Below are 16,080 nucleotides of genomic sequence, written 5' to 3'. Positions count from 1 at the left end.
TACCAGTGAAGAACGGGATGGCCTTGCCAGTCATAAGAACACAGTGCAAGACTGATTCTTTGGCAGAAGTTTTTCCTCAGGGGGAGGCGGAAAAATGTTATAGTAACACTTGTCACAGGAGGAAGAACAAAAAAGGCAAAGGAGAAACATTCAATAAGTAATTGAGGCAATAGTAATTCAAACAGTGGTAGAAACAAGGACATCTTATTAGACTACTTAAACTTTTTAAAAATGTAGTCTCTTGCATGGCACTTAGATACCATGATTATGGGAGCATTAGAAATATAGAGATGGAACTATAGCAGCATTACTATACACTGTGCAAAAGGAAATGACCTTAAGCGGTACAGGATGTGTTATGTTTATTGTGGTATTTTTCTTCCCATGTACAAAGGTTACAGTGACACCAGTGATAATGAAGATTTAATACGTAAATGTGACAAGAGGCTGTTTCTTACTGTATTGTGTGGTGACTTAAGAGCTTATGCTATAGCTTACTTTTCCTTCATGAAAGATTAACTATTCCTGTTAAAGGCTTTTTCTTCTGGAATAATACTGAATAATTCTTTTTGCAGCTGCTTCCATCATATTGCTTTCAACACAGTTAGAAATAAACTGAAATTTAAAACCCTAAATCTTCTTTTAACTTGACATTTTGCAGTAGTGTCTATAATGTGATCTAATTGAAAAGATCCCCCTCCCAGAAACCCTCAAATAATGCTTAGTTTATGCTTTATTTTTTGAAAAAAAAACAACCCTAGTTTTGATTTTGTATCTGTGGAAATGTCTTGCACTAGATTTAAACAAATTGTCTGTAGAAATTTTGTTTTGCTCAAATCAGTAAGTCTTAGGTGTAACATGTGGTGCATTGTTAACATCCAGTCTCTTATGTGGTTTACCAGCACAGTTTATAAGATCAAATTTCAATTTCTGTCTGCTTCAGGCTTTCAAGAACAAAGAAAGCAGCATAATCCTGTAACACAACAGTTTTCTCTGTGTCTGCGTAGAAATAAGAAGGCAAATTTATGTTCTCAGTCTTTTCTAACAAACAGTATCAATAGACTATATACAGAATTATTTCCTGTCTTGTTTAGTATTTAAGATTTTTTTAAAAAGAATATTTTGCTACCTGTTTTACAGCACCATCTTGTGTGAGGTAAGGAATGGATCTACATGAGATTTTGAACAAACCTTTACAGAAAGAGGTTGTTTCTATAATGTTGTTGCTATGAATAATAGAGTGCAGCAGTTGATTATTTCAGATTGTTCTAGCCATGAATTAAAGCCTTTATCTATGTTAATAGGCCTAAATAAATAATTGATAGAAAGGTGGCAATGCATAGCTGTGCTGTTTAATAGGTAAAAACATACATTCATAGACTACATAATTCCGTCAGTACAGGCAAAACATGCTACACTAAAACTGGTAACTAGACAGCAACTTGTTTTTCCACTGGGATAAAAATTTGGTTTGTTGGATGACATGTTTAAAAATGTAATTGTAGTTAGTTATTTAATGTGTACAATAAAATATATATTATCACAAGTATTTGATTACATACGGTTTCTCGGGTACAATGTACCTTAATTGTACTTTTTTTCTTAAGAACTTTGCTACAGAAGTGTAGCATGTGATAATGTAGAACTGTTTCAGACAATCTATTAAAGCAATGTTTTATAGACAGCTACACAGTTAAAAATTGTAAGTGCAGTACTGCTAGTGTGCCTGGATCTTGGCTATCCAAGATCTCCTGACCTCTGGAATTTGATTTCCTATCTGCTCTTCAGAGCCTTTAGATCGTGCTGTTAGGTTTATTGTCTAGTCAGTATGAAAACTTCGTATGTTTCATTTTAACTTTTGATTTCTCTTCTGGGTAATTGGATTTTGAATGTGGCCCGGTGAGTTTCTGTATAGGGCAGGACTGACTTAGTTGAGTTCTGTTCTATCATTACGTTGTTACAGATACTACATAATACAAATTTGACATGTTTAGATTTTTTGGTTATATCTGGCTCGTCACTTAAGCTATTGGGAGAAATTTAGTGAAGTAACAGTCTAGCATAAGTGATGATGGCTATATTTGGTGGCAACTTTTATCGTCTCTGTAGTCAATCTCAGTAGTTACTAAAATCCAAAAAGTTAAAGGTAACTATTTATATTTGGGTCATTAATTTAATTATGAATCAAACCGAAGCATCTCCTTCCTACCCACTGGCACCTTTTCTAAACGATTACTTTGTGAGGAGAAAAGGCAGCCATAGCAGGATTTGGAAGCCACTTTCTATTTATAAGATAGTTTGGCTGAAATATTCTAAAATGACTAGTAATTTTTGCATGTTTAATTTTTGGGTGCTCATTTTAGGGGACATGCTAAAGGGTCTGATTTTTTTCCCCCTCCTGCCCCCCGAAAGTGTTGAGCACTCAGCCTTGAAGGGGAGAGGTCTGAATTTCAGAGTGTTGGGCACTTAAAATTACTAATCACCTCTGAAAATTTTGGGCTTTCTTCTGGAATTAACAGTAATATAATCTCTTATTCAAAGCCATGCTCATTTTACTTTAAACTTATACCACTGGTGATAATTGCTTTAATTAAAGCTATAATTTCATCTTTTAATTTAATACAAAAGGGGAGATAAAAATAGTTAGGACTCAATGGGGTTAATAGCAAACAAATATGACCAATTTATAATCGGCTCTTTCTTTTTGTCAGTTCAGCATTTAATCTCCAATCCCAAACTAACCTGGTAGTGTTGGTATAGATAGGTTTTCTCAATTTTTTTTTTTTTTAAATCACCCAAGCAATTTTATTTACTTACACTCTGTGTTACGTAATAAGTTTATGTCTGAGCCAGGGCAATAGTTTGGGCAAGCTGATACATTTTATCTCTGATCTAAGTTTTAATGTGACTCCTCCCCCCCCACTCCCCACTACCCGCTCATTCCCCCTTCCTGCAGTATAACTTCTGAAACAATAGGATTTAGCACTGTTTACTTGGGAAGAAATTGCACCAACCAATAATGACAAGATAGCAATAAAAGCAAAATAGCCTTTTTGGAGAGGTTTCAAAAGAGTAACCATGTTCTTCGATGATTCAATATGTACTCATTTCAAAGATGCTAAAACTACTTAACTGCTGCTTGCATAGTGAAAAACAGAAAGCTAGTGAAATGCTAGCTCTACAAGAAATGGAAAAGGAGGTATCTTGGGCTAAATGATCATCTAGCCCTGGGTTGTCCAACCATGGCCCATGGGCCAGAATCTGGCCCGCCAAAGGCAGCTATCTGGCACACCAGAATGGAGGAGGAGCCCTTGCCCTCTAGCTCCGTGCCAGCTGGGTGCAGCAGCAACACCTCCTCTCCCAGCGATAGTACAGAACACTGGATGTGGCTCTTACACAATTTAATGGCTCTACTTGAACATCCAGACGCTGCAAGCTCATGAAAAGCAGGTTTTCCCTTATTGTTTAAACTGGAAAGCTGTCCAGAGGTATAGTCAGTTGGCTTGACTAAAGTTCTCTTTAAAGCAGGATTGTTGCTGGTAGCTGTACTAAAGTAACTGCTGAACTTCTTCCAAACATGCTTTGTGACATGTATAGTGTAACTGATGCAGCAAATACTAGATGTTCCAGGGCTGCATCACCTTGAGAGGTTGAGAAGATTTGCCTCCTTTCTTGTAAGGTAGATTTACAGCATTGTGACACATAGTAACTGCTTCATAGATGCAATGTGTCCTGTTGATTTAGAAAATTTAAACCTGAAAATACTGATAAGAGTTGCAGAGTTTCTGTAACTAATGGATGATTCTGTTCTCAGCTACCTGTCTGTAAATCTGGAGTAACTCTAATGCAGTCATGTGTAACCTAGTGCAGAATTTGGCCTATTAGAGTCAAGTCCCGTTAGAAAATGCTCTCTTCAGTTACATTAATGTATTCCTTTGTACCTGGGAAGGCTTCTGTCATGTATTTCTCATTTGCCACCTTGTAATTTTAAATATTGTGAGGTTTTTTGTTCTTAAGGACAGTGCACAAAATACTTTCTAAAAATAAAATTCTGTACTTGCAATTAACATTTTTGTTTATGAGATCTGCCCGATTAAACATATAGCCTCTTTATGTACACTCACATGTTCAATTTGGGGGAGGAAAATTCTGCTTTGGGGGATGGGGCTGGAAGATTTAATTTTTCATCAGCCAAAAGGGTTACACTTTTTCTCCTCTTAGGGGCCTTGAATTGCACAGAAGAAGCCACCTCTTTGCAATATCGTTTGCCAGCATTTCTTTCCTACTTCCCGTGTCAGAGTCATGAAACAAGTAGGGTGATGACCAGATGTCCTGATTTTTATAGAGACAGTCCCAATATTTGGGGCTTTGTCTTACATAGGCACTTATTACTGCCCTACCCTGTCCCAATTTTTGACACTTGCTGTCTGGTCACCCTAAACACAAGAAAATGTGCTACCAAACTTTTAGAAAGGTGATCTCTCAAACTGCCCACTTCATGTGGTGATGTCTATATGATGCTCTGTGGGTGAAATATATATATATATTGCTCATATATTCAACACTTATCCCCAGCCTCTAAACTTCATCAGTCCTTCCAACTCCAGCCTCCTTGACCGTCCCCCACAACCCTTAGCATTCTGCTCTTCAGCACCTCATGGAGGTTTTTCAGTGGTGGTGGCAGCTAGCTTGTCCTGGATGTGGCCTTTGTTTGCTGCAGATGAGCTGTCTAGTGTCTGTTGGCCTTTGGGTGACTTGGGTGTTTCAGTGCGTTAGAACTCTTGGGAATGGCAGCAGTTTGGTATTAAAGGCTTGGCCCTACCACTAAGGTCTGTGGATGGTTAACATACATGTCATGTATAGGCTCGCCTGGACCCACATACATGAGTTAGTAGCAGTGTTGCTCAGAAGGGGGATTATTGAGATGGATTATTGAGCCATAGTTAATCTGTCACTAGATTGTGGCTGTCACTAGATTGGGACCATGATCTAATTTCTGGATTATGTCAGTTGAGCAGATTCTTGGTTTGCCAAACAAGATGACAAGTGCTTTATTACAGCATGGACTGAGGCCTTATTTTTCTCAAGGCTTTCTTTAAATTCTCAATCATTTGAGAGACACTCCCAAACCCATGTCCTTCATCCAGAATTATGAATTTTAAAAAGTTTGTTAAATCTAGGGGAGGGGAGGTTCTCCTCCTCTTCTGTAAATCAGATAGTTCTGTCTAAGATTATGGGTTGAGCTCTTGTTGCAGGTTTAATATATCATCTGCTACATTTTACAGCTAGTTCTTTTCCAGTAGACTGAAAGCAAAATAAACTGACCCCTCACATTTGAAAATTGCCATGTGCCTTTGGGACAAGCAGTCCCTTGGAGTTTCTAGAAAGCTGTGTCTGTTGGAACCCTTTTGCAGAGTTCCGATTATATAAATCAGGAAGTGGCACCAGCCACCCTCTGGTTCCTTTTCACCAGCAATGCAGCATGTTCAAATGCTGTGTTCTCAACCCTTCCCTAGCTCCTCATCCCCCCTTCTCTACCCCTTTGGGTGCTATTTTTTGTTGTTGTTAATAATTTGTTTAATGTCCAACTTGGAAGCACAACCTTGTGGTCACTTCTCACCGTAATACTCTGTCTCTTCCTGGTAGTTAATAATCCACCTGTGAGCACCCACATGGGCAACTTTCAAAGGTGAAAGCCCAGATGGCACTACGTTCTGCACCCACTACTTTGGATGCTCAAGATAAGGACTCCTGAGTTAGTGGAAGGAACCAAGAGGTGGCTGGGCTACTCCCACTCTGATGTTCCTGGAACCCTGCACAAGGCAAAGGGCTGGGGGAAGCAGCCCTAACGGGCAGCACTTTCTAGAATATTCTGAGATGGTGAGCCAGACATTCAGAGATGCTCATACTCCAACATCATACTACAGCCATCATCTCGCTGAATCACAGTCACTATGGTAGGAACCATCTTTTCCCTCATCTGGGATAACCGGTGGGCTCGAGAGGTCAGAACAGAGGGGATTACGGTGAATGACCAGCCTTCTGTAAATGCCCCAGTTTGATAGATTAACGTGTAACTAGCTCTCTGAAGCCATAAATCTGTGTTTACAGGCTTTTGTGTAGCACTTACCACAGTGGGTGCTAGGATATCCCAGCAATTCTTACCTGTTGTTGGTATGAGAGAGCACTTTGGAACTGTTCCCCTTGTGGATGGAAAACCTTCAGTTAGCCCAAGGACACTTTTTTTTTTTTTTTTTTTTTTAAATGGTTCTAAGTTCTTATATCTAACTATGCACTGGCTCTTCACTCCTTTCACCAGTTAACTCTGTGACCTCGCTCTTTAATTTCAGTTTCTTAACACAGGCACCGCGCTAAATTAGGTAAAGTACAGGATGTCGATAAATCACTCTGTTATAGTGAAGAATTTCACAAAACAAATTGGAACTGGGTTTGAAAGACTCATACCTTTGTGTAGTACCCTTCTGCCAGACGGAGTCGGCAGCAGCACAGGCCGGGTTCTATATCCAGGGGTTCCTGTCAAGGATACACCACCAAACCAGCTTGAGCCCCCACCCAGTCATCTGGGAAATCACACACTATCCCCTGGGTGCCCCCAAAAGGCAATACTTCCCCTCTCGCAAGCACAGAGTCTGAATGTAGAAAATAAACCATTTTAATAAGAAGGAAGTAATACAGCACTGGTTTGGGAAACAGTGCAAACAGAATTCATGAACACACTGAGCAGAACCCACCCCACCCCAGAGTATATGGGACGTGGCCTTCGCCTCTCCCTTCTTGCTTTCCCCTGTCCTACTGACCATCATAGTTGCACTGTACACCTCTCGGTTGTAGGGCTCAACCAATCCCCTCTGCTGGCTCCTGCCGCCCACTAGACACAGGCTCAACTGATCCCTCCACCTGCAGGCTTCCGCAGCTGCTGGCTCCCTTCTCAAAGTTTCCCAGCCCTAGTGAGTTTCAGCTTCCAGTGATTTTCAGCTCCCAGTTAATGCGAAAAAACCCTCTGCTGACACAGGAACATTGTCCCTGCTTTTTAACAAAATAAAAGACTCCAAGAGGAATAATTAATTCTATCTTTTAAGAGTGGAAGGAGATAGTCAATCCATGCCTGAGAGTAGCCCTTATGCAAGGCTGTTGCAGCTTCAGTAGGAAGACCCCCAACTCCTCCCTCTTGCTTTTACAGTCCCTGGCATCTGAATGCCTCCTTTGAGTTCTGTTCAGATGAGAGTGAATCTTTCCTCAGAACATGCTAAATACAGCTTTGCTGCCATTTGTTTATACATTGGGGGGGACAACCTTTCATTACCCCTGCAATTAACACTAAAGTGATTTGTAACCCAATACCAGCCAGGATGCCTATTTCCCATCATGCTGAGCATCTAGTTGTACTCTTGCAGATACAGAGCCCCTGCAAATGAAGTGCCCCGCTTTCAGCTGGCCAAGCAGGGGAGGGCCACTCAGACCTTGCTTACCTGTGTCTTTATATTATTTCAGGCCTGTTTTGATTGCAGTCCACTTACATTACAGTCTCCCTGTTTAAAACTGTAATTATTATTATAAAATGTTTGGCAAAGCCTAACACTGTGTTCAGTTTTAAAATACTTAAACTCAAGAACTCTCTCTTCAGGTTTGGAGGTCTCCTTTCTGAAAAGAGGCTGATTGAAGAAAGAAAAAAGGTTTTAAGGTAGTTCAGTTGTTAGGAAATGTGCCAGATTTGATGCTTCTGAAACTGAAATATTAATAAACAGAAATACTTTTTCCCTTTAACTAGAAATCTTAGTATTAAAATTCAGTCTCACAACTCTGCATAGACATATAAACAAGGTACAAATATATCAACACAATGCTGTACATACCTACAATATTAACATAATGTATAAACAGGACTAGGTGGTGGTTTTGACCTCTGTATACAGCATTGTTTAGATTGATACTGGAATAATGCACACAATTCTGGTGTCCATATTTTAAAAAAGGAGGTTGAAAAAGTGGAGAGGGTGCAGAGAAGCCACAGAAATAATGAGGGCTAGAAAAAATGACTTATAGTGAGAGACTTAAAGGACTCAATCTGTTTAGCCCTTTAGGGATTACCATATATAAGTACCTTAATGGAAAGAAAATACTAGGTACTCAAAGCATTGTAATCTAGGAGAGAGTGGCATAACAAGACCCTATGGCTGTAAGTTAAAGCCAAAAAAATTCAAATGAGAAATAAGGCACATACTTATAACAGTGAGGGAACAAACTACGAAGAGAAGTGGTGGATTCTTCATTTCTTGAGGTCTTTAAAGTCAAGACAGGATGCCTTCTCAAAAGATATGCTCTAGTCAAACAAAAGTTATTGGTCTTAATACAGGAGTAACTGGATGAAGTTCTATAGTTTGTGTTATGCAGGAGGTCAGACTGGTCCGTCTGTCCTTAAATGGTCTATGAATACACAGAATTCATTATTTTCATATCTGAAGGCAGGAAGAATGCTTAGCTACTGAGCGGCTGTGTACAAAGGCTACTCAAATGAAATCTGATATTGCAGTGAAAAATGTGGGAGTTCGCACGTAATGATTTGGAAATTAGCTAATAGGTTGCAATTTATATAGTATTTCAAGAGTTACAATCAGTCTTCAGAATAGTATCTTTAAAAGGGTGTGGTAATGAAAGTGTACTAAATATCTAAAGTAGCATTTAACTAAAGATGTTGAAAATTTGGACTAAGTACAATCAAAGAAATTTAGTTTTGTGCTTCGATATAATGGCATGTGTGCCCTTGAAAGTACTCTAATCCACTAAGCAAACAGAGCATTTGGTTTGTCAATGTGTAGTTTTCATCCTTCCCCGGTTCCTACCAATTGATTTATCTTTTTATGCAATAGACTAACTAACCTGTTTTGTTTTTTAAAGTTTGTTTCAAATACAAAACAAAAAAGTCCTACACCTATCCTGGCAAAAGGATGGTGCTTGTCCAGCACTGTATTGAATGTATTGACTGAATTAGTTGTTTAAAGATGAGAATGATGCGAGGGGAGAGTCTTGAAGTATTGATTTCAACAGACACACTATCAAAAGTACAATCTGGACTCTAGTAAATGTCCTTAAATTAACCTGCTGTGAAATAGAATAGTGTATTAGTTAGTGATGAATATATGACTTCGTTTCATAATAATCTAGTGGCCTACCCAAGATTTTGTTAATTTACATATATATTGAACTGACTTTCCTAAGGTTGACAGTAATTTAGGAGATAATTTCTTGGTCACTGACCAAGTCCAGTTGTTTTAAGGCACTTAGAACCGTCAAGGGATCAGCAGCACAGTTTGTGTGTTTGGGGCTACTGAAAAAAGGTGTCCTATAGAACTGTCAAAGTAGGATAAACTAATTCTGAAAAATTTTATAGCTTTTTCTATCTTCTAGTCTACGAAGTTCACAAGGATGGGATTTCACTCTTCAAACGTATCAACAGGCAATATTGCCTATCAATAAAACCCTAGCCTCTTTCTAAGTGATGAATTTTTAGGATGATGAGGAAAGGCAGATAAAATGATTCTTTGCCCCATCCCTAAATTAAGGCTTATCTTTTGGATTTAGGGCCTTCTCCAACACTGATTGTTATGATATTGTGTACCTCTCTTGGCTCCCTTCGAAGCCCTCAGCCATTCATCTTTTTCTCCTTCCAGTTCGCCACCCCAGGTGGGTTCATTTTTTAACTCAAGTTGATTTAAATCACCAAGTACAAAGCCTCGATTTATATAATTGATTTTAATCAACTTCAGTTGTTTTCTAAAGAAAGTTGCATTCTCATTGGTTGATATAACCATTAAAACATTGATTTACAACTACCTAGAGCTTTATGCTGGATGTGATACATTTTTGTGCTACCTCCAACGGTGCGTTATATCTATATACATTTATTTAAGCAATTATGTAGCTTATTATTTCCAGATTAATTGTTCATTTTAGTATGTGAGAAAATGGTGAATGATATATTGCTTATTTACTAGATAATTAACTTTTTGCCTATGATTTGTGTCAAGACTTATTAGGATGGTAACTGTGATTTAATCAAACACACGGAACAGCATATCAAATGTATTTTTATTCAACAGAACAACCTTTAAATGTTTTGGATACATACATTTCTCTTATCAAAACATGTTTCACATTTGCAACTAAATTATTTATGAAACAGAGGGATTAACTGTGGTCTGTATTAAACTGATTATTTCAGCCGGGGGCGCTTTCAAATATGCTTAAGTGAGTGACTGTCAAATAGGAACTGAACCTCCAAAGGGTCTTGAAACTGAGACAGTTTCCTAAGTTTTATGTATTGTGCCATATTTATAAAGCTTAACCTCAAGTTAGATTTCTCTCTCTCTCTCTCTCTCTCACACACACACACACACACACACACACACACACACACACACACACACACACACACACACACACACACACACACACACACACACACACACACACACACACACACACACACACACACACACCCCCCCCCCCCCAATTCTCTGAACAGAAAAATAGCATTTAACTCAAGTTTTTGGTAGTGGCTCATAGATTCAGCATTTTTTTTTTTTTTAATGTTTTAAGAGGTTATAGTAAGTTTAGGCCTAACATAATTTGTATTACATTCAGATTTTATTTTAAACAGGTTAATTTTTTCTTTTTAAAAATAATTAAAATATAAACAAACAAAATCTGATTTTGTTGGATAAAACAATGATTTAAAAAAAATATTTTCTCACCTTCTCCTACCCCATATTAACACACTGATCTGTGTGTTTGGAGCAAGGGAGAGAAGGGATGTCTTTTGGGGCTTGCTTTGCTATCTTTGGTGCCCCAAGCCCTCAAGTGGGGCAGAGGGAGTGGTTGTATCCTATTTATGTGGTTCAAATAGTTGATCATTTTACCTAAAGCTAGCAGCTTCACAATAGTGACATAGTTAATGCTACAGTAGCTTATCACTAACAAAACAAATATATTTCTAAAAGTGAAACTGAGTTAAATCCATCATTAGAATACTAAAATCAGAGATAGTCTAAGCCAGAGTATTTTTGTCACTGCTTTAAAAAAAAAAAAAAAAAAAAAAAAAAGAGTACTAGTGTCATGGTTACTGGGCTACCTGCACTGCTGTCCCTTCTCAGGGTGTCTCTGAATGCACCCAAATTGCAAACAAGTTTTAGAACATTCTTAGGTTTTCTACAAAGGTAATTGGGATGAACTGGGGAAATGTCTATTTCTTTTGTACATTAAGTGTTTTGTTTCCTTGCTCAATTTTGTATTGCTGCCTGCCTGAATACAGAGCATTAAATAAGATGAGGCTATAAAGAGGTTGCTGAAGAACCCAGCAAAGGGAAAAACAACGACAGAGAAAAGCCAGCTTCAGATACACATCTTCAAAGCAGCCAAGAGAACTATGGGGTCATTACTGGAAAATGCTACTTCCAGATGCCAGCAAAGTTTACAAGTTTTGTTTTGCCAAGGCTTAAAGTCTAAAGATGAAAAGATCTGAAGTGGTGCCCCTGGCAGGAAAGAAGAGGGGAAATGATCAGAAAGGGTGGCCAGGATGTGTCCGTGAATAGGCTGATAGTCTGACTAAAACGCACAGAGGGAGAAGTCTGCAAGCAGCTTAGGCTGATTCTCCCAACTCAAAGATGAGGAATAAACCAGACCCCCCCTTTCCCTCACCCTGAGCTGTGGATAGACAGGATAAGATTAGGGAAGGAAATGCATGTGCAGGTCTATTATTTTAAATTCATCTCTAAGTGTTGTGAACTTTTGGGACAAAAATAAATCATGCTTTGTTTTGAAGATAATGTTTCTGTATCACTGCAAGTGTATGTGGTCACAGGCTCCCAAAGTAAAAACCTTGAAGGGTCTGACCTACTGAAATAGTCACAGTGGCTACCTAGGGGGCTATAACCTATGTCCAGGGCTGCCAGTGGGCTAATAGAGAATTTCACCCCAGAGAAGGTGAAGGCCTGACACCTGTGCAACCTTACCAGTGTAACTTATTTTAAGCCCAGGGCATGGACAACCTCCTCTCTCAAAGGTATTTCCTGACTCTCCCAACTCTGTAGCCATGATATTCTACCAAAAGTGTCCAATTTTGTGTTTATGTAGGCTCTCTTAGCAACACTCTAAAGCCTATAATTTTCCTTAAAGGACCAACCTATTTTTTATGCCCAATGCTAAATATTTGTTTTATCTTTGTCTTTTGATTTGTAGTCTGCATGAGTGAAAATGTAGATTGCTGATGTACTCTGTCCAATACATCTGATTTATTTAGTCTTACCTATGAATATTTAGTTTTTAATTTGAGGCACAAAGCAGCAGTGAAAAAATGTCATCTTAGATTCTTATGCTAAAGTGAAATACTTGAGATTCAATGATCTGGAGTGTTGACTCCATTACTAGAGGCAGTAAGGTGGAAAGGATGAAATACATGAGCTTTCTATTAGTTGTATGTACACATGCACTGAATCAGTTAAAAACTTATGTCCAGAAATAATAATTTCAAAATACTTTAAAATAAATGATCATTTAAATCAGTGTTTCTCAACCTTTTAAGTAGCAAGTCCCCCCTAACTTCTGAAAATTTTAATAAGTACCCCAACACTCAATTTTCCAAGGGATTTTATATTTACAGACTAATGTGAGCCATGTGTTGGAAGAAGGGCTGGGTATATAAGGCCATGATATGACAGATGTCAGATCCAGTGTGAGTAGGGTTACCACCTTTACACCAGGGTGTATCTGGGCTAGAGGTGATGTTGGCCAAAGCTAGGAGGTTTGAGCGGCATGCCAATGCTGGGGAATATAAAGTGTCACGCCAAATTTTTTGCCATAGATTTGAGAGGAGGAGGGGGTGAGAGAGAGACAGGGAAGGAGAGCAAGAGAGAGACAGAAAAAGTGGTAATTAGTGAAATCTGGGGCTGTCATAGTTGTCACTTTCATTGCTCAGCTAGAGCAGTGAAACTGACAAGTTTTCTGGGCACTGGACTTTGAGCCAGGGAGGGGGGCTGCCACCTGGGCAAGTTGCAGGCAGTTCCTGCTTGGCTGCCAGCCTGGGAGGTGGGCGACTGCCACCCAATCCAAGCTGGGGCAGAGGCGGCTTCTGTGCTGGCTGCGACCCAGGGATATGGGCAGGCAGCTGCTGCCCATCTTGAAGTCAGAGCGTTGGAGTCTGTCCCTCGGCTCGGAGCCAGGGCGTGGGTGGCTGCCACCCAGCTGTGAGGCCAGCTCACGAGACGCAGGAGGCTGCCACCGCTCCCACCTGGGAGCTGGGACCCAGCAGGAAGCACAGAGATGCTGCCCACCGCCCCCAGAAGCTAGCGGCTGCCGCCCACTTCCCAGCTGGGAGCTGTGACTGGGTGGGAAGCAGGGGGCTGCCGCCTGCCTTCCCTAGAACCATGGGCTGCCACACGCCTCCCATCTAGGAGCTGGGACCAGGTGGGAAGCGGGCTGCTGCCCCTCAGCTTCCCCAGAAGTCGGCAGCTGCCGCCCGGCTCCCCTTCGCTCTGTTTTCCCCCGGCTACCCCCTGCCTGTGTCTCGCGTGCTCCCAGGGATACTCGTACCACAGGTTGAGAAACTATGATTTAAATGATATAGCAAAATAAATTATCTGCTATAATTGTTGTAGGAGTTGTGTATTGCTCACTAAAGAGCTTGCAAAGATTTAAATTTAAAAACCAAACATGAAAACCTTTATTTAAAAAAAAAAAAAAGATTAAAAAGGGAAGTGTAAAAAAAAAAAAAAGAGTACTAGAGACCCATTGCTACTAAAAAGACCCATCGCTACCCAATTGAAAGTGTAATATCTCTGGTACATCACAAACTATCAGGAAAGCTTTCATCAAGATTGTTTTTGTTTGTTTGTTTATAACTGGAACCTGGTTTTCTCTTACTCATGTTACATCCAGCAGTGCTACCTATGAGTGAGACACCCCGCCTTTTTTTAGCCAAGCCCTCTTTTTAGTAGGACCTTATGCACAAGTAGCAGGAACTTTTTAGTAGGACCTTATCCCTTATAATTCAAAACCCAAACCCAGTTATCTTGCTTATGATGCAACTAGCCAGGTAATTTCCTAACCAGCTACATGTCCCAAAGCAGAGTGAACACCCCATTCACAGCTATAACAAAAAATATAGTTCCAGAAGTTGTTTCCATCACATGTTGCTCCTAACTATGTGTGATGCATCAGGGTAAGTAAAATGTTCTAGGTCTCATTGGCTATCCTCTTATATAAGCACATAATCAACTTACATTAACCAGCAAAGGAGGTAATTACTTCTTACACTCAGAACATAGTTCATCACCCCCATCTGAGTTAACATTATAATGTATAATTGATCCCTTGAGATGCTTGTATGCTAGCGGAATTAGCAGATTTTAATGACGTGCTGGTATAGATTCAGGGCTCCTATAGAATCATAGGGGTAGAAGGGACTGCAAGGGTCAGCTAGTCTAATCCCCTGGCCAGATGCAGAATTTGTTGTGTCTAAACCATCCAAGATAGATGGCTATCCGGCCTCCTATTGAAATCCTCCAGTGAAGGAGCATGAACATAAGATGGCCATACTGGGTCAGACCAGTGGTCCATCTAGCCCAGTATTCTGTCTTCCGCCAGTGGCCAATGCCAGGTACTTCAGATGGAATGATCAGAACAGGTGATTATCAAGTGATCTGTCGTCCATTTCCAGCTTCTGATAAACAAAGGCTAGGGATACTTCAGAGAGCTTCCACAACTTCCCTAGGCAGTCTGTTCCATTGTCCTACTGTTCTTACAGTGAAGAAGTTTTTCTTGAGCTTTAATCTAAATCTGCTCTGCTGTAGTTTGATCCCATTGTTTCTTGTCCTGTCCTCTGTGGCAAAGGAGAACAATTTTTCTCCATCATTTTTATGGCAGCCTTTCAAGTATTTGAAGAGTGCTATCCTGTCCCGTCGCCGCCCCCTCTCCCCCCCACGTAATCTACTCTTTTCCAAACTAAACATGCCCAATTCATAGAATCATAGAGTTGGAAGGGACCTCAAGAGGTCATCTAGTCCAATCCCCTGCTCAGAGCAGGACTAACCGCAGCTAAATAATCCCAGCCAGGGCTTTGTCAAGCCGCATCTTAAAAACCTCTAAAGATGGAGATTCCACCACCTCCCTAGGTAACCCATTCCAGTGCTTCACCACCCTCCTAGTGAAAAACGTTTTCCTAATATCCAACCTAGATCTCCCCCATTGCAATTTGAGACCGTTGTTCCTTGTTCTGTCATCTGCCAGCACTGAGAACAGCCTAGCTCCATCCTCCCTGGAACCCCCTTTCAGGTAGTTAAAGGCTGCTATCAACTCCCCCCTCATTCTTCTCTTCTGCAGACTAAACACACCTAGTACCCTCAGCCTCTCCTCATAAGTCTTGTGCTCCAGCCCCCTAATGATTTTTGTTGCCCTCCGCTGGACTCTCTCCAACTTGTCCACATCCTTGTTGTAGTGGGGGTCCCAAAACTGGACACAATACTCCAAATGCGGCCTCACCAATGCCGAATAGAGGGGAATGATCACTTCCTGCGATCTGCTGGCAGTGCTCCTCCTAATGCAGCCCAATATGCTATTAGCCTTCTTGGCAACCAGGGCACACTGCTGACTCATATCCAGCTTCTTATCCACTGTTACCCCCAGGTCCTTTTTTGCAGAACTGCTGCCTAGCTCGTCGGCCCCCAGTCTGTAACTATGCATGGAATTCTTCCGTCCAAAGTGCAGGACTCTGCACTTGTCCTTGTTGAACCTCATCAGATTTCTTTTGGCCCAATCCTCCAGTTTGTTTAGGTCCTTCTGTATCCTCTCCCTACTTTCCAGGGTATCTACCACTCCCACTAGCTTAGTGTCATTTGCAAACTTGCTGAGGGTGCAATCTACCCCATCCTCCAGATCATTAATGAAGATGTTGAACAAAACCGGCCCCAGGACTGACCCCTGGGGCACTTCGCTTGTGGCCAGCTGCTAGCTAGACATGGAGCCATTGATCACTATTCGTTGAGCCCTATGCTTTAGCCAGTTCTCTGT

The 16,080-nt window shown here is 40.5% G+C and overlaps 1 protein-coding gene across 2 annotated transcripts in view; it reads left to right on the top strand.

Moving 5' to 3' along the window:
• Positions 1 to 16,080, top strand: part of ATP11A (ATPase phospholipid transporting 11A) — a 231,571-nt gene that overhangs the window by 60,867 nt on the left and 154,624 nt on the right. The window lies entirely within an intron of this gene.

This window comes from Emydura macquarii, unplaced genomic scaffold (assembly GCF_026122565.2).
Source record: "Emydura macquarii macquarii isolate MOO-44397 ecotype Brisbane River unplaced genomic scaffold, CSIRO-AGI_Emac_v2 contig_2531, whole genome shotgun sequence".
NCBI lineage: Eukaryota > Metazoa > Chordata > Testudines > Chelidae > Emydura > Emydura macquarii.
Note: the sequence above shows the minus strand (reverse complement) of the source record. Positions and strands in the feature narration are given on the sequence as shown.